The sequence below is a fragment of the Triturus cristatus genome, chromosome 9 (genome assembly GCF_964204655.1).
Source record: "Triturus cristatus chromosome 9, aTriCri1.1, whole genome shotgun sequence".
NCBI lineage: Eukaryota > Metazoa > Chordata > Amphibia > Caudata > Salamandridae > Triturus > Triturus cristatus.
Window position 1 is genome coordinate 457,233,915 of NC_140592.1, and position 19,505 is coordinate 457,253,419.

Sequence of the window (19,505 nt, forward strand, 5' to 3'; positions counted from 1 at the left end):
TGCTTTGTGCCAGTTCTTGAAGGGAAAGTAGATTGTGAAGAATTAGGTCCATTTTCTCATTGACATCTAAGGGTTGTTTAGGCATGACAGGCAATTCAATGACCAGAGGGTCTTGTTTAGCCCTTTTTAGAGATGCTTTCGGTTCTTTGCTGACTTTGTGGTCTTTCGCATCTCTGGAGTCCTTTTTGTCTGCCACTGGGGTGAGCCATTCGACCGATTTGGATGCGTGTTTTACTTTGTGTCCTGAGATCGTCACCGGTGATAAAAAGAAAGGAGCTCACATGTTCAGAGACAAGCAGACCGGGGGCAGACAGATGTAGGCAAAGCATGTCCGCTCATCATCTAGACAAACTTAGATACAGCGTAGATAGAACAAGGCACAGCTTCACCCAGTCTTTGCAACCTACACTCTGATGTTCTCAATATGTGTACTCAAAGCGTGGTGGCTTATGTCAAAATTAGGCAGATCAGCGATTCGGTCCCCCACAAGAGACACAGATTATTGAATGGCCTGTTGAGCAGTAGTGAGGTGTGTCAAGATGGGTAGCATATTTGTGCTTGCCAACAATTGTTAACACTTGACATGCGAGACTGTCAGCAGTGCTGGCGGTTGAGATGGGGTGCCGTGGTCAGCATAGGCTGCAGCAGAACACAAGGGCGCTGTGTTTATAATGTATACTGCTGAAAGTGCACGCATTGTTAATATAATTATATAATTATGCAGCTCTGCTCATTTTGTATCAGACAGGCATTAGATTTCTTGAAGGTTAAGAGGACTTAGTCATACATCAGTTTTACTCCATGTATTCACCTTTGAGTCAGAACCGCTATGACAAGGCGGTGTAGACAGCGCTAAAGAGGGAGCACATCCGTCAATTCACCTTCACCATACCTGTATATTTACTATAGGCGGAGAGTTCAACTTGGTTGTTGTCCTTATATTGCGTTGGATGCCAAGAAACCAGCTTGTTTCAGGGTTAGAGTCTGGAGGGCAAAGAGGCTGGGGTTTTACGGGCCTCCTCGGCCTCTAAATTTGAGGATCCTACTGGTGCATAGAGATGACATGGTTTGCGGTTGTTCTACCTTTACTTCAGCCACTCTTCCTCCTTGTATTTACGGTTGCATGTCTTTTTTAAATAAGGAGTGTTCTTCCAGGATGAATACTGGTATATTTATTAAGTAAGATGAGGAAGACTGGTGTTTGCGAGGTTAGCCACTGAGAAGGTTTACAGCGCATGGGAGTACAGGTGCCTTTCACACTAGCATGCTCAAGCGCTGAATCGTGCTACCATATTCTTCGCGGTGGCTCGTAACTCTTTTTTCATTATTATTCGCTGTATTGTTTATGGAGGCACGTTATTGTAGGACATCCGCACCAGCTCATGGGGGTGTGGGACAATTTTATGTTAGCTTACCGAAGAGATGGGAGCGGATTCCCGCTGCTATATTCTTCCCACTGGCCCGTTGTTGCAAGACACCAGCACCAGCTGTAATCGCAATGGTGAATCACTGCTACTGCATTTCCGCAGCCCTCACTTCGGTCTGTGAGAGTGATGGATAGCCGCTATAACAGGAAAGGGGAGAACGTACCGGACAATGCAATTGGCACATTCTAATGTCGGCACTACGTGCCTGTCACATATATCACAAGGGCAAATGTAGCAATTCATCCCCTACCCATCTCCCCCCCCCTTTTATTTTGTCTCACTGTCATTTGTAAACTGTTTATTTTACGAAAAGCAAAGATATTTAAATTAAAAAAAAAGAAAGGGGAACCTTCATTCGCATGCGAGATTCTAATTTATTGCACCTTGCTCGTTTGGAGAGAGTGCAACACAGTCACTGAGAAAGCTGTTAACTAGACATGGGCCCACACGTAATGGCGGATCCCAGACAGGCACTGAGGATAGAGGGTGGTGGGCAGCGGGTATCAGGAGTGAGGTCTGCAGGACAGTGGGTGCAGCAGGAAGCATGCACTCTAACTTCAGATACCTTTTGCCATCAATGTATATCATGTTGGAGGACTAGAAAAACAGCTCACAGTAGTGGGCCAGTCCTCATGGAACTGCGGGTGCCATTTTCTCGCCATAGAGCCCGCTGAGTGGTCTTGAGTTGGGTGTTAAACATAGAATCTGGGAGGCTACGGGGGCTTTGGGCACAGATGTGCACTCAGGGGATCCTCTGGAGCACAATCTTAGCATTTTGGAGGGGATGGCACCGGATTTAATCTCTCCCAGCTGCTGGAGCTCCTACTACAGGCAGCCATCTTCTCAGAAGTAAGCCTAATGATATAGATTTCATTTTGGTTCATATGGTATGTGATTTTGATATCTTTATTCATACTCTCTGAATTGTTTAAGTTTCTGTGCATCTCTCATGTTACATAGGCAATACTCTTAATAATGCCTCAGTAATGGAAACAAGAAGGTGGGGTATAGAAAGTGTAGTGGATACAGATTTTGGAAGTTAAACCTGTTGCTCTCTTCTCCATGTGATACATGAATGCAAACTGATCTATTCAATACACAAACTGTTTTAATTAAATTGATTTAAACATTAATGGTAACATACTGATGTAGGATAGCCAATGTTTTAGACTTTTAATGTTTTGCATACAGTTTTATGTATATAGTTGTTCGTTATAAGATGTTAGAGGGAGTTAAGCTGTATCTCTTGGGTGGGGATGTTTTATACAGTAAATGTTTTATATATAATAGATGTAGACACAAATATTTACATTTCTTTGTATTATATATAAATGTATGTATATGTACTCTGATTAATGATCCAGAAAAATTCTTATAGATTTTTTTATATATATTCTTTCTGCCATCCTACACACTGGTGCTGAAACAATTTTGAAGGATAGCTCACTCGCATTAATGTGTCAGTGAGAAACCACACCTGCCTCCAGCACATTGTAAACTGTCCTAAGTGAACTAGCACAAGAGGAAAGAATTTCTCAATCATGCTCAATTAAGCAGCCTGGATTCAGACTGCAACATTATTCATACTGGGGTGGCCAAGCAGTGAAGTAGAAGAGAAGACAACCTTGGACACGGTCTCCTATGGCGTTTACCGCCAGCACCAAGGCAGAAACATGCCTGCATCAATGGGCAGAAGCGAGCCGCTTGTAAAGGACATGCTTGCTGCAGGCCTAAAAAAAAAAAGAGAAGGCAACACTAATAAAGTCTTGTCTAACCAAAGCACCCAAGAGAGGATCAGTTAGGCCATTAACCTGGTTGATATCACACAAGATGTACTACAACATTTCCTGCAGGACATACAGTGGCGTGGCACAGGCACCCGTCGTGCAGGGGGCAAATCTCCGGGGGGGGCCCCACAGCACAGTACTCTAGCCGGTGAGCTCTAGATTGAGTCGGGAGGGGGCCTCTCCACGTACATTGCAGGGGGGCCCCCTCAAGTTTCGTTACGCCAGTGAGGACATATGGTTGAAAATAGGAACTATTTGCACAGCCTTCAAACATTTTCAAAGAGTTATTATTTCAATAAAAACGTTATTGTTTAGGCCGCATAAGGCCTTACACTTATTATACACATAATATGACCTTGTAGACATTTGAAAGACACACTTAATAATAGCAAGGATTCTATGCGTCCTTGGACACTAGCAAAAGGTTTCTTTTAAGGATCAGTTTATAAAGGATAGATCCGACATGAGGGCAGGACAGGTTGCGTCACACTCCACTGAGGGGAGGAAGTGGCTCAAGAGCATCCCTATGTAAGATATCGGGTGAGAGCGGTACTCCCACCTTAGTGAATTACACATTCTACTTGGTGGCACACAACGCCTATGGTAAGCTGAACCACTTCCCAACAGCTTCTACCTTATCCCAGAGAATCACTCTGCCAGATATTGGGCACGGTGCTTACTCCAATCACACACAGATCCTCCAACCCCCTCACATACATATCGGAGATTCATCAATGGAAGTATAAAAAACACAATGAAATTGTGGAAGAAATCCAGGTGTTTCTTAGTTAAGAATGACACAGAGAAGGTAATGGACAATATGGTGTGAAAGCAAAGCCAACAGGCTGTGTGATTTCAGGGTCATCTAGACTGAATAAAGAAAGGAAGTACAAAGTATTAGTTGAAACTCCACTTACAAGATCTAGAAGTTGTTTACTAGTGCAATGGCTCTTTTAAAGTGTGGCACAGACTATCAACACTTGGCTTGGATAGGTAGAATGGATACAGATAAAGCAGAACGCACACTCCTGCACATCAGTTAGCTTTACTACAAAGGAGGCACAGAACTGTAAAGTGAGCATACAGATTACAAGCAAAAAATAAATCTAAAAGGAAAATAGCAGTCAGGAACTCAATTAACTGGATAAAAGACAAAGAATTCAGCAAAGATTTTAGCCAAGTATTATAGGGAGACCATTTCCTCATCTTGATAAATCATAATATTCTTACAAACCTCTAACTAACTCCCAGTCTCACATGACAACATGCAGACAATGGAAAATACTTCTAAATAAACATTCAAATGGACATAATAATCTCAAAAGGAAAACAATATGACTGAAAGAACCCTACCTTCAATCAACTTATCCCCATCAAAATATCAGGACAAAAAAGGGAAGCGGAATAAGCCTTGGATGAATAATGATTTAAAAAAAGTAAAAGCACAAATATGTACCACTTAACGAGTGTAGTAGAAATCCAACAGCTTATTGGGCAAAACAGATTCATAGAGATACAAGGTAGAAATAAAACATCAAAAAAGCAAAGAAAGACCTACTACTCAAGAAGCATTACAGCTACATGTCCTTCGGAGGAACTATGTATAAAATTATATCAGAAATTTGGCTTCTAGATTGCACAACAATATGAATTCCTGAATCTCAGAGCTTTTACAACCAAATATCCAATCATTTTACCTCAAAAGTCAAAGCACTAGATGAATACCAATTTAATAAAAAGAAAAGCACAGTTACTGTAACAGCACAAATGAACCTCACTGGAGGAAAAATACATTCACTCTGTCCTCCTTCAAGGAACTCTCAAAGAATTCCATGAGACAAAGAGATCAAGTGGCTGAGCAGTCACGCCATCAGATCTTTGCTCTTAATGATTTTCAAACAGTCTGCTATCAACCTTAGGAGCAATCCCAAAAATTGAATATCATTAACAAGTTTCTACCAACAGGTAGGTTTCCATCACAATTCAAAACATCATGTATAACAAGGCTACTTTAGCAGTAATCTACAGACTACTTTCCAAAGTACCAATCCTAGGAAAAGTGAAAGGACAGCATTCCCTCATCTCTCAAAACACTTTCAGGAAAAGTCATTAATATCTGACCACCTAACAGGATTCAGGCCAGGAAAATGTAGCAGCCTTCAACCTGGTGGAATGGGCTCTCAGACCTGTCGGAGGCTGCTTTTAGGCTGGTGCTTAGCAGATCTTTATCCAGAGAACTACCCATCATGACAGGGTCCTCTTCTGCAAGAGTGCAGCAATGCAGAAGAAGCTCGGTCAGGTCATAGAGACCTTCAGTTGAGCGGGATCGCTGAAGAGAATCCATCCTCTTCAACCAGTGGTTAAGCCAAGCATTGCCTCGTGGTTTAAATCCAGTAAAAGGAAAATGTTACTTACCTAGAAAGCATCTCTTCTTGGCATGTAGAACTGTAGATTCACATGCTTTGCATACTCCTGCCAGCTAGTGTTGGGTCTGGATGTTTGCAAGTTGTTTTTCTTCAAAGAAGTCTTTCCAGTCACGAGGTAGGTGACTCCTCCTTTCAGTGATAGTGCGCATGGGCATCAACTCCATTGATAGATTGTTTTCCCGCAGAGGGTGAGAATGGAGTTAGTAAAGGTAGAATAGAGATGTCCATGCGTATGTAAACAAGATAAGAAAGAACTGCAACAGGTATAGCTACCCAGGGAGGTGAGTGGGTGCAGATTAATCTACAGCTCTACATGACAAGAACAGATGCTTACTGGGTAAATAACATTTTCTGTTCAAGGCATGTGAGCTGTAGATCACATGCTTTGCAAAGACTTTACAGCAGTATTCTAACAAAGCGGTGGCTAACCTGTAGCTGTTGCAGTTGTATGAAAAAGTGTTCTAAGTACTGTCTGGCCTACATTAACTTGTTGTCTCGCTAACACATCTACACAATAGTGCTTTGTGAATGTGTGTGGTGTAGACCATATTGCAGCCTTACAGATGTCAACTATGGAAATGTTTCCAAACAAAGCCATAGTAGCCCCTATTTTAAAAGTGGAATGCGCTCTAGGGGGTATGTTTAAAGTTCTTTTTGCTCTTGCATAACATGTTTGAATACATTTAACAATTCATGTAGCAATACCCGATTTGGATATAGGATTCCCTTTGAGAGGAGAAGCAAAAGCAACCAAAAAAAGTCACCTTTTGAGCACGAAGTAGGGGGCGAACTAGGATGGCACATCACTGAGGACGAATGGGTTCTCCATTTTAAAACCATGTTTGAAAGTCCAACGGAGCAAATTCGTCAGACAGGTCGTGTTATGGATGTCCCCGTAGTGGTTTTTGAGCAGGGAGAGGTTGAAGCTGGTATTGCCGGGTTAACCTGCAATAAAGCTCCAGGCCCAGATGGCATTCCCCCGGACCTTTTTAAGTCGGATGCACTTTTTGGGGCGCCAATACTCATGGCCGTGTTTAATGCAGCAGCCAGGGACGGCTGCCTCGAGTCCTGGGCCACCTCAACTATTGTTCCCGTCTTCAAGAAGGGGGATCGCAATAACACTTTTTTCTATAGGCCAATCTCACTTCTTGATTCAGTGGTTAAGGCTGTGGGCCGCGTATTACTAGAACGACTATCCACCTGGGCTGAGGGGGACAAGATAATTTCTGATGTCCAATTTGGATTCCGCCAGGGTCGGTCAACCGTGGCCCAATGCCTTAACTTAACCATGTTACTTAGTAAATATACGGTTGCTCGCTCCAGAACTATCTACCTAGCCTTCATGGACTTATCATCCGGATTTGAATGCGTAAATAGGGTCAAACTGTGGCAGTCCATGAGGGGCATGGGGGTAGAGAGCAATATTGTCAAGGACATCGAGGACCTACACAGGGCAACTAAGGCCAATGTTAGATTCTCCCAGGATCTTCGCGTCTCTAGGGACTTTGATATAAAGAGGGGTGTACGTCAAGGCTGTATTCTGGCCCCATTCTTGTTTAACCTCTATATTAATTATATAGACAGAGCCTTAATAGATACTGCGGTATATTACCCGTATGTAGGGCGGCGTGGGCTCCCTGTCCTATTATGGGCGGATGACGCGGTTCTCCTATCTAGGACTGCTAGGGGTCTCCAATCTTTGTTAGACGCCTTTTCAAACCTTATGTCGTATTGAGACTTATCAATTAACAACTCGAAATCCTACATAATGCAGGCGGGGAGTCGGCCCCAAAAAAGTTTTCAATTTAGAGTAGGCCCTGCCAAAGATCCCCGGACGCACGTTTTTTCATACCTGGGGGTCCTAATGGATGATCAATTAAAATGGGGGCCACTAACTGAGAGGAAAAAGGGGGATATGGTTCGGGTGAATGCGGCCATTTTTTATCTTTCCTTCTAAAATAGACAAGCTATGTGGAAAGTTTACCAGGCAAAAGGTGTAGCTATAGCCGGCTACGGTAGTGAAATCTGGGGGCATACCACCACTGACGCACTTCAGGTAGTTGAGAACACTTTCTTGAAGCGCTAGTTGGGCGTCCGAGTGGTCTCTCGAACCTGGTGGTCCACGAGGAACTGGGGGTGCCCTATTTAAGTGACACCCTGGCACTGCGCCCCCTTGTGTTTTGGCTAAATTGCTGGCTGAATAAAGAATTAACTCTTAGCCATTTGATTTTAAAAGAGTATATGACCCTTGACAACGCATCCCGAATACCGTGGCTTAGATATATTTTAAGTAGCTTTGAAGAGGTGGGGCGGGCTGATCTATTTTCCAATCCCGAATCTATTGTAAACAAGCATTGGCATAGCCAATAGGTCTCGCCTTTGGGACCTTATAAGTGTTTAGCCATGCAACAGTTAATGTTGTTGCACCAAGGATATTGTGCTGCATAACTAAATACTTATAAGGTCCCAAAGGCAAGACCTATTGGCTATGTCAATGCTGGTTATAGATGTACATTTAAACAAGAAATCCGCATGAAATTTAAAGATAGAGGATCTCATGTAGAATGCTCTCACGTAAATAAGTGGTTAGAAACGGACGAAAAACAAAGTGAAGCCCTTTCTTTAACATGCAATTGTGGGCTGATATACACGTGTATATTGTAACCATAGGGTGCTCCTTAGTTTCAACTATAACAGTGCTAACACGCACAACCCTCTTGCGCGATAATGCAATTATAAGGGAACTTATCATGCTCTCACCCCGGGAAAGTTTCCAAACGCGTCTAACTCTTTGCCGATGGCGTCTGTACATCATTGCTCGTTTTACTTCCACAAAAGTGTCACAAATTGTGTCACTGAATGTTACTTAAGTATTGTTGGACCCGGCCTCGTGGCGTGGCCCGTTCAGACCCATAGCGACACCAGACTAACCTCTACACCCCACACGACCCTGACTCACGTAGCCTACCCGACCCAGAACCCGGGGTTACCCACGTCCTCCCCTCCATCTTCCCGACACCGGGCACCCTTCCCCATCCATCGGCCTCGTGGCCTCCAGTGGCCCGGCCCAGCACCCTAGATGGCCGCCCTTGACCCAAGCGCAACCCCGGCCTAGCCGCGCCATACCGGCTGGGGGGAGAGAGAGCTCCTGGTGAGCAGGAGAGGGAGGAGTAGTTTTCATTCACACCTGGCCTCCTACCAAGAGATATTTTCGATCGCCCTCCGGCCACCCTGAGGGCTGGCTCCACGCCTGCTGCATGTCTGGGATCCCTCCCGAACCCACTTTGAAAGGATCAAAGGGCCGCGTGGCAGAAACCCCCAACAAACGGCCCCCAGGCGCCAAGACCCCTGCCCGTGAGGACTCCGGACATCAAAGAGGAGTCAACCTATAACAAGGGGCGCCCTGGGATCCTCGGCAGAAAAATCCTGGAACGAAACGAGTCCTGCTGACGTGGTCGCGGCTGAAGAACATCCTCCCAAACCCCGACGGAACTCTTGGAACCTCGGTGAGCCCTGCAGACAGCGTCGCGGCTCCCCTTGGCAGAGACGGACTTCTGCCTAAAACACCCGAGCCCTGCTGACGTGGTCGCGGCTCACCTTGCACCCTAGAGAACTCTGAGCCCTGCTGAGCGACTCGCGGCTCCCGGAAGATTGTCCGACCTCCGACACCCGGACTCGAGCCCTGCAGTTTCGGACACCCTCAAGAGACATTCCGGTCCGGCTGGGCCCTAAGGATCGTCTCGTATCCCCCGGCTCGAGGATTGAGAGCTGTGCGCCGGATACGCTCCCGCATTGACCCAGATCCTAAGACTGTCCCGCTACCCATACCCAACCGAGACTTTGTGAGCCCTTGCTCTACTTGTATATACGCTTCTGCGGATCATAAATGTCCTGATATTCCTAGATAAAGTATACATACTACAGAATCTGCAGTGTGGTGTCTGTGTTGCCTGGTGCTGAATCAGCGTGTACGATCCTAGGTACGAGACCCGGCCCTGAGGGGTCTCCGGCCAGTGCTCAGCTACTTCTCCCAGAAGGGTGGGGCCCAGGGTGGTCAGGTACCTATTCTGACCTTCCCTGAGGCTAGCCTTTCTAACACTGGTGGCAAGCGACGGGATCGGAGCCCACAATCTAGAGATCGTACAACGAACGGCTGACGCACTACCGAACAAAGACGACAGAAGAACCACCATGAGCACCACTGAAACCGACTCGAGTGCTACGTTCTGTGAACAGCGGTTAGAAGAATACACGCACAAGGAGCTGAAACAATTTTGCAAACAACGGAAAATCGCTACCACTGGTCTGAACACCAAGGAAGACATGCAACAAGCCCTGAAAGCCTGGGTGGAGTCCGGAGCCTCCCTTCCCCGACTGGACGACGTCGGTGAGGAGACAGAGCGGCCGGACGAGCTCAGGAACTTCCCGAGAACCAGCAATAACCCCCAGGCACAGAGCAACGCAACGGGTGGGGGCTGGTCCCCGGAAGACGTCGCAGACAGGGAAAGGGATCGAAGCCATGAACTAGAAATGGCCAAACTGAAAATAGAAGGCGAGATAAAGCTAGCCGAAAAAAAGCTAGCAGTGGAACAACTCCGAGTACAAGGAGAGCTGGAAGAAAAGAAGTTGCAACGAGAGCACGAGGAGAAGAAACTTCAGCTGGAGCACGAGCGCAGCTTGAAAGAATTAAAGTTCCGAGCAAGGAGCGAGGGAGCTCGACCCTCGGGGACCAAGAACCCGCGCCCCTGGGGGAACCGAAGGTCCACATCCCTAAGGATGTGGTCAAGGAGTACTATCGGAATGATGACATCCAGCAGTGGTTCAAAGCCTACGAGGTAGCCATGACCTCCCACCGCGTCCCACAGAAGGACTGGGGGCCGGGTTGGGGGGGCGATTCCTGAGCGAAGGACGAGACACCCTCCTCGACCTACCGGCCTCTATGCAAACATCCTACAGCCACATGAAGGAGGCCCTCCTCACGAAATACGGCCTCACCCCCGAAATGTATCGGCAGCGGTTCCGGGACTGCCGAAAGATCCCAGGCACCACCTGGGTGGAATACGTAAACTGTTACAGCCGAGCGCTGGAAGGGTGGATCAAGGGCAGCAAGGTAACCACCTTCGAAGAATTGACCGACCTCATTGCCTGGGAACACTTGTCCACAAACTGTTTTGTAGAACTACGCCAGCACCTGCTCGACAGCAAACTCGCAGACCCGAGGAAGCTGGCCGTCGAAGCAGATCGCTGGGTAAACACCCGGGTCCCCCGGAACCCAGTAGGAGATTACCCCCGCAGCCAGCAAGGACCTCCCCGTCAGAGAGGGGGGGGGGAATCAAGGGAGACAGAGGGAGTTTCCATCCGGGCCCCCGCGTAGCCTCCCCGAGGAACCCTCCCCCGGGGTTCCCAGCTCCTCCACCAGGCAGTGCCGCCACCCCAGGCAGACAAGGACCCCGGGTGAATATCACCTGTTTCCGCTGTCAACGGCTAGGGCATTACGCCAGCGACCCTCAGTGCCCTATGGCCCAGAAACCCCCCACGACAGCTCCCCCAGCCCGACACATGGCCACCGTAACCCTAGGGGAGGAGTTTGAGGACCCCGAGGGATGGGAACCTGCAGCCATAGCCCTAGTCTCTCTAGGAGACCGAGATATGATTCCCGGGGCACCCCTACCCGCAAACACCAAGAAGTACCGCCAGCTAGTAAAGGTTAACGGCCACCCGGTGGAGGCCCTTCGCGACACCGGGGAGGAGCATCACTGGTGTCCTCAGCCACTTAGTCCACGCGGATCAGATCATCCCAAATGTCTTTTGCCCTGTGATAGCTTCCGACAACACGGAGAGTTTGTGTAAGGTGGCCTTGGTACCATTCGAATGGGGGGGAGTAACCGGAACATTGCGGGTAGCTGTCCGAACCGCACAACCTGTAGACTGCCTCCTGGGAAACGACCTGGAAAGTTCCCCCTGGAGACAGGTAGAGCACAAGACCCACCTCGGGATGATGGGTCTACCAGAATGGGTGTGCGCAACCACCCGATCCATGGCGGCCCGACTACCCCCCCACGGGGGAGTCGACGACGAAACCCCCAGCACCACCTCCATTGACCAAACCGGGGGCGACCCTGTTGAACCTCACTCTCTGTCCCCAGGAGAAGAGCTCCTCACCGACGACGGGTTCGTCCAGCCCGACCACGCGCAGATCGCGGAGTTAGGTGATCTGCCCGAGCTGGCCCAGTGGCGCCACGAAGGGGGCCCCTCCCGAGAGGAGTTCTGCAGAGAACAAGCGACCTGTCCTTCCCTGGTCGGACCCCGGCAGCAGGCCGCCGCCCAAGCCGCGGGCGACCAAACGGGAACCCACTTATTGTATTGGGAGAATGACCTCCTGTATAGCGAACAGCGGGGTGCCGAGCTAGGGGCGGCCCGGGTGCTGGTGGTACCCTTACGCTTTCGAGATTTCCTCCTGGGCTTGGCCCATGATGTACCCCTGGCCGGCCACTTGGGCCAGGACAAGAACTACCACCGCCTAGGAGCGCACTTTTATTGGCCAAAAATGCGAGCCCACGTAGAGGCCCACTGCAAGTCCTGCCCCACGTGCCAGGCCAGTGGTAAAAGTGGAGGGAAGCGCAAGGCTCCCCTCCAGCCCTTCCCAGTCGTCAGTACCCCCTTTGAGCGGGTCGGAATTGACATCGTGGGGCCCCTGGATCCCGAGACCGCCCAGGGTCACCGCTTTATCCTCGTCCTAGTGGACCATGCCACACGATACCCGGAGGCCATCCCCCTCCGCACCGTCACGGCCCCCGTGGTGGGCCGGGCCTTGATGGGGATCTTCTCCCAGGTAGGGTTCCCCAGAGAGGTCGTGAGCGACCGAGGTACCAATTTTATCTCAAGATATATGAAATCCCTGTGGCAACAATGTGGAGTAGCGTATAAATTCACTACCCCTTACCATCCCCAAGGCAATGGCCTAGTAGAGCGGTTTAACCGGACTCTGAAGGGAATGATCATGGGCCTCGAGGGGCCTCGAGGAGCCCCTGCGGCGTAAGTGGGACGTCCTTCTCCCCTGCCTCCTGTTCGCCTACAGGGAAGTCCCCCAGAAGTCCTTGGGGTTCAGCCCGTTTGAATTACTGTATGGGCACCCAGTCAGAGGTCCCCTGAGCCTGGTCAAAGAGGGGTGGGAGACGACACCCCGGAACCCCCCGCAGGACGTGTTCCGGTACCTGTTGACTCTCAGGAATCAGACCCGGAAGTTCCGAGAGCTGGCCGTAGCCAACCTCGAGGCGAGCCAGGAAGAGATGAAGCGCTGGTACGACCAGAACGCCACATTGGTCGAGTTTCAGCCCGGCCAACAGGTCTGGGTAATGGCCCCAGTGAAGCCGTGCGCCCTCCAAGACAAATGGACCGGGCCCTTCAAGGTGGTCGAACGAAAAAGTCAGGTAACATACGTGGTGGACGTCCAGTCTCCGCGGAACCCCCTTCGGGTTCTCCACGTGAACCGCCTCAAGCCTCACTTCGTGCAGACGGAGTTGAGCTTGCTCCTGGCCACAGACGACGGGGCGGAAGAGGAAACGGAGCCTCTTCCTGACCTCCTGCGGGCCAAAGAAAAGGACGGCTCCGTGGAGGGGGTGATCCTCGCCCCCTCCCTCACACCCCAACAGCACGAGGACTGCCGCCGGCTCTTGGACCAGTTCTCCGACCTGTTCTCCATCTTTCCCAAGGTCACCGACTGGTGCGTCCACGACGTGGACACCGGAGACAGCCCCCCGGTACGGCACCGTGCCTACCGCGTCCCCGACCGAGTCCGGGCCTGCATCCAGGCGGAGGTATCAAAGATGTTGTCCTTAGGGGTGATCGAGCCCACAGACAGTCCTTGGGCCAGCCCTGTGGTACTGGTCCCGAAAGCAGCTGCCCCTGGTGTTGCCCCCGAACTACGGTTCTGCGTGGACTACCGGGGGCTCAATGCGGTCACCCGAGCCGACGCTCACCCTCTCCCCCGCGCAGATGAGCTCATTGACCACCTTGGGTCTGCTCAATTTCTCAGCACCTTCGATTTGACCTGCGGGTACTGGCAGATTGCACTCACGGAAGGCGCCAAGGAGCGGTCCGCCTTCTCCACCCCGGATGGGCACTATCGCTTCAGAGTGATGCCATTCGGGATGAAAAATGCCCCGGCCACTTTTCAGAGACTGGTGAATAGGGTCCTGGCCGGACTGGAAGAGTTTAGCGCCGCCTACCTGGACGATATTGCGGTATTCAGTTCCGAGTGGGGTGAGCACCTCCAGCACCTCCGGAGGGTCTTGAGGGCCCTGCGCCAAGCCGGCCTCACAGTGAAAGCCAGCACATGCCAGATTGGGCAAGGGTCGGTGGTCTACCTGGGGCACCAGGTCGGCAGCGGGCAGGTCGCCCCCCTCCAACCTAAGATTGACGCCATCCTGGCCTGGGAACCACCCACCACCCAAACCGAGGTCCGCGCCTTTCTGGGCCTCACTGGTTACTACCGGAGGTTCATCCAAGGTTACGGCAGCCTCGTAGGACCCCTCACGGAGCTCACGTCCAAAAGACAACCTAGAAAGGTGCAGTGTACCCCTGCCTGCCAGAAGGCGTTCGACGCCCTGAAACTCGCCATGTGTACGGCCCCTGTGCTCCAAGCCCCCGATTACTCCAAGGAGTTTGTGGTACAAACAGATGCTTCCGAGCATGGCATTGGGGCCGTCCTATCCCAGCTCAATGAGAAGGGCTTAGATCAGCCTGTGGCCTTCATTAGCCGAAGGTTACTGCCCCGGGAGCAACGATGGAGCACCATTGAACGCGAGACGTTCGCCGTAGTCTGGGCTCTAAAGAAACTGCGACCCTACCTCTTCGGAACCCACTTCCGAGTCCAGACGGATCACCGACCTTTACGGTGGCTCATGCAGATGAGGGGGAGAACCCCAAATTGCTACGATGGTCCATCTCCCTCCAGGGGATGGACTTCACAGTAGAGCATCGCCCTGGCAACGACCACGCCAACGCTGACGGCCTTTCCAGATTCTTCCGCCTCAGCGAAGAGAACCCCCAAGAGGATGGGTAGTTCTCTCCGGCCTTCAGCTGGGGGGGGGGACGCATGTTGGACCCGGCCTCGTGGCGTGGCCCGTTCAGACCCATAGCGACACCAGACTAACCTCTACACCCCACACGACCCTGACTCAAGTAGCCTACCCTACCCAGAACCCGGGGTTACCCACGTCCTCCCCTCCATCTTCCCGACACCGGGCACCCTTCCCCTTCCATCGGCCTCGTGGCCTCCAGTGGCCCGGCCCAGCACCCCAGATGGCCGCCCTCGACCCAAGCGCAACCCCGGCCTAGCCGCGCCATACCGGCTGGGGGGAGAGAGAGCTCCTGGTGAGCAGGAGAGGAAGGAGTATGAATGAATGAATGAATGAATGAATGAATGAATGAATGAATACATTTTATTGCTGGTTACTTAAAACCATAACATAAAACCTCAGCATAAAACAGAATTATAAAAATATCAACATTTTAAAAGAAGGCAATAATTAAAATCCGTGGACGTCAAGTAGACTTGCATTTGACTGGGTCTCTATGTGGTGAAGCCGTCAGCAGTAATCGAGTCTGTTTGATAAATTTACCAAACGAGGCCATATGTTTTACTGTGTTCAATGTGTACAGTTGGTGAATCGCCTCCTTGGCTGTACGGGTGCCCAGTTGTAATAGGATTAGCCGTAGATCGAGACTGAGAGCTGTACGCAAGGCCGGGCAACAGAGTAAAAGATGGGCCAGAGACTCGTGTTTGTAGTCGCAGAGCCGGCAACCCTTGGTCACCTGTGTTCTCGGTTTGGTGTTGTATATTTCTTGAAGAGGCAGAGGGTGTAATCTGGATGCTAAGATCCTAGATAAGGCTGCTCTGCCCACGGCCTGCGTGAGGTGGTGTTTAGGATTGAACCCTTTTTGTGGCAGGGTTTGGCTTTCGGGCAGGCCTTTTTTGTCCAACAGGTCCAGGTCTAGAGCACGAGAGTGGATGCGAACTTGTTTTTTAAGTGTGCATTTGATGGCGGAGTACTTAATGATCTTGGGGTTCCAGTTCTCCAAGGCTAGTTTGAGCTGGTCTGCTCCGGCTGCGAGGGCGGTTGACCATGGATTCCCAGGTTCACAGAAGATATGTTTTAAGACCGCCTTCATAGATTTATCTTGGGCCGCTGTAGTAAGAAAGTAATATTTGCACAGAAAGGCCATCTCTTCCAGCGTTTGTTGATTCAAGGAGAATTCTAGGCGCACTAGTGTGTTTCGGGTGCACGCAGGTAGATGAAACAGCCTTTTGTGGGCACTGCAATGTATTTTTTCTAGTTCTTTCGTTAGTTTTCCAGGGAATGCTAATTGAGCGTAAGTGAGGGCGGGCATTAGTTTTGCGCGTAAAACTCTTCGGATGGCCGTCGTGGTTGGGCTGTGCAAAGTAGCTTGTAATTTGCAGAGGGCGTAAGTAATACATTTCCCTTTCATTTGAATTTTGTGCAGTTGAGCACTCAGGCGCCCTGATTCAGTGAGCCAGACGCCCAGGTAATTGTATTTGTGTGCGCTTTCCAGTGTCAGCTGGCCAAGGCTCCATCTTGCTAATTTCTTTTTCGGGTGATGGCCGAAGATGACAACTTTAGATTTGGATTGGTTGGCCACCAGCTTGTGGGCCACGTTATAGATTGCCAGGGCCGACAGTGCTTTTTGTAGACCTATTTTGGTGTGGTCTAGAAGTACCAGGTCGTCGGCGTATTGAATAAGCTGTATCTTGGTGTCCCCGATCCTCGGCGTGGCCAATGCTGCTCCTGTCAAGGCTTGGCCCATATCAGCGGTATACAGATTGAACAGAAGCGGTGCTAGGACGCACCCTTGCTTTAAACCCCGATCTGTTTTTATTTTCTCTGTTGCTGAGGTATTGGAGAGTTTAATTCTGACCCATGTTTTATGATATAATGATTGTATTGCTTTCAGCAGTGCGGGGTTGATGTTCCAAAGTACCAGCTTCTTCCAAAGGATTGTTCGATCTACACCATCGAACGCTGCTGAGTAATCAATAAAGCAGGCGAAGAGAGGGAGACCTTTGCGGATAACTGCTTGATGGGCCAGATAAGAAAGGGCTATTATGTTATCAATCGTCGATGCCCCAGATCTGAACCCTGTTTGAAAGAAGGGTAAGAGACCTTCGGAACTTGCCCAGTGGGTTAACTCTACCAAAATGGAGCTGGCGTAGGCCTTGCCCTCGATGTCCAGGAGAGCAATCATGCGATAGTTGTTCAGGTTGGATTTTGGACCTTTCTTGTGAATCGGATGAAGAAGCGACCCTCTCCAGGAGTCTGGCACATCCCCCAGGAGCCGGCATTCTGCATAGAGGGACGTCAGAGTCTCGGACCAGAATTCTATGTTTGCCCTAAACAGGGAGCCGGGCAGGCCGTTAGGACCCGGGGCTCCGTTGTGTCTGATTTTTTTTAAGATTCTGGTGACTAAAGCTGTCTCGAGGTCAACTTTGAATTTGGTGGAAGAGTCTGGTTCGCCAATCCCAGCGTAGTCGTCATTTAGGTGGAAACTATGTTGGTCGTCTTGGTATAATGACTCTACGTGACTGACCCAGGAACGTGCATCAAGTGAGTTTTCTCTGTGGTTTTGACCTTGAGCGAGGGTGTTTAAATAGCTCCAGAACTCTTGAGTTTTACAAGGTTTTGGTGGAAACAGAAGGTATGCAGTTCCTAGCATAAACGCAAGGTGTGACAGAATAACAAGTGAATCGCACAGTGGTGACAGAAAACTATAGTGAGAAGCAGGAGTAAAGGTTACTCCTTATTTGGAAAAGAAGACCCTCACACACCCAACAAGCGGGTGTCTTGCTTCATCACCGGGTCTTTGCTCCTTATCGGGCCGGCAAGTGCAATGCCCGATCAGGCACCTAATAGGGCCTTCCTAGCGGAGATCTTTTATTCCAACGCCGGTGAGTGATGTGTGTGTGGGGTTGAAGAAACAGTATTAAGACATATGTGAGTGTAGGTGCAAATGGAGTTAAAGTGATTAAAACAGGGGTAGGTGATCCACTAAATAATTTTAATGCAGTGTGGTCACCATCCTGGTTAAAAGATATATACAGTCTGCACATGTGACACCAATAGTTAAGTGAGTGTATGTGCTGACGTAATCAAGAGGTCAACATGTTTCTTGCCTTTGTATATAATAAATGGCAATTCATCAGGACCAGGGAATAAATGCGGCTACCTACACCTCTTTGGTGGTGCCCAATGTCTATAAGAGACTGAGTAGTGAGCACGCATACAGCACCCTAAAAAAGTGTGGTACCGTAGTTAAAAAGCACACCTGCAGGGAGAGAAAATAACAACAAAACAAGCATAAACAACAAATAATGTTAAAACAACATATGCATTGCAGCTGCGGTTACTCAAGACAAATGGTGGTGTCAAGCCAACCGTGGCATGCAAAGATGGTGAGCAATGTATGGAGGACTTATAAGCAAGTATATGAAGGAGGCACAATATCCAATCACTGATGCCAGAACCCATCATATATTTAAATTAAATAAATCAGATTATGATAGATACTTCATCCAAAGGAACTCACCCTCCTTGGTTGTGCTGTATATGAGGCTGGGAGGAGTACACACTAAATTATAGTGTCCTAGGGTGAGGGAAAACAGACAAAATCAAAAGAAACAATTACAGGTGTTAGAGCAATTGTATCCAACATCATTGGGAGTAGTCCGTGAGGCAGAAATCCCAGTGCCACTCCAAGCTTGACTACTCGAATAACACATGGCAATTGACTTCGTGGTGACCGCTATGACACCATCAGGGGGAGCTATAAAGATGAGGCTGCCAAATTGACGAGTGTGAAGCGAGGAGGAATAGTAAAACCTCTCATTAAACAAGTCAGTTCCCAACCTTGTGCGTGCTATAATGAATGAGAAAGCCAGTGACCGAGGGAACACGAGGACGTGGGTCTGATCATGGATTACAGCGTTGTGCGCTAATTGTAAAGTATATCCGCTCGCAGAAACCATCCAAAATAGGATTTGGATGAAGTATCTATCATAATCTGATTTATTTAATTTAAATATATGATGGGTTCTGGCATCAGTGATTGGATATTGTGCCTCCTTCATATACTTGCTTATAAGTCCTCCATACATTGCTCACCATCTTTGCATGCCACGGTTGGCTTGACACCACCATTTGTCTTGAGTAACCGCAGCTGCAATGCATATGTTGTTTTAACATTATTTGTTGTTTATGCTTGTTTTGTTGTTATTTTCTCTCCCTGCAGGTGTGCTTTTTAACTACGGTACCACACTTTTTTAGGGTGCTGTATGCGTGCTCACTACTCAGTCTCTTATAGACATTGGGCACCACCAAAGAGGTGTAGGTAGCCGCATTTATTCCCTGGTCCTGATGAATTGCCATTTATTATATACAAAGGCAAGAAACATGTTGACCTCTTGATTACGTCAGCACATACACTCACTTAACTATTGGTGTCACATGTGCAGACTGTATATATCTTTTAACCAGGATGGTGACCACACTGCATTAAAATTATTTAGTGGATCACCTACCCCTGTTTTAATCACTTTAACTCCATTTGCACCTACACTCACATATGTCTTAATACTGTTTCTTCAACCCCACACACACATCACTCACCGGCGTTGGAATAAAAGATCTCCGCTAGGAAGGCCCTATTAGGTGCCTGATCGGGCATTGCACTTGCCGGCCCGATAAGGAGCAAAGACCCGGTGATGAAGCAAGACACCCGCTTGTTGGGTGTGTGAGGGTCTTCTTTTCCAAATAAGGAGTAACCTTTACTCCTGCTTCTCACTATAGTTT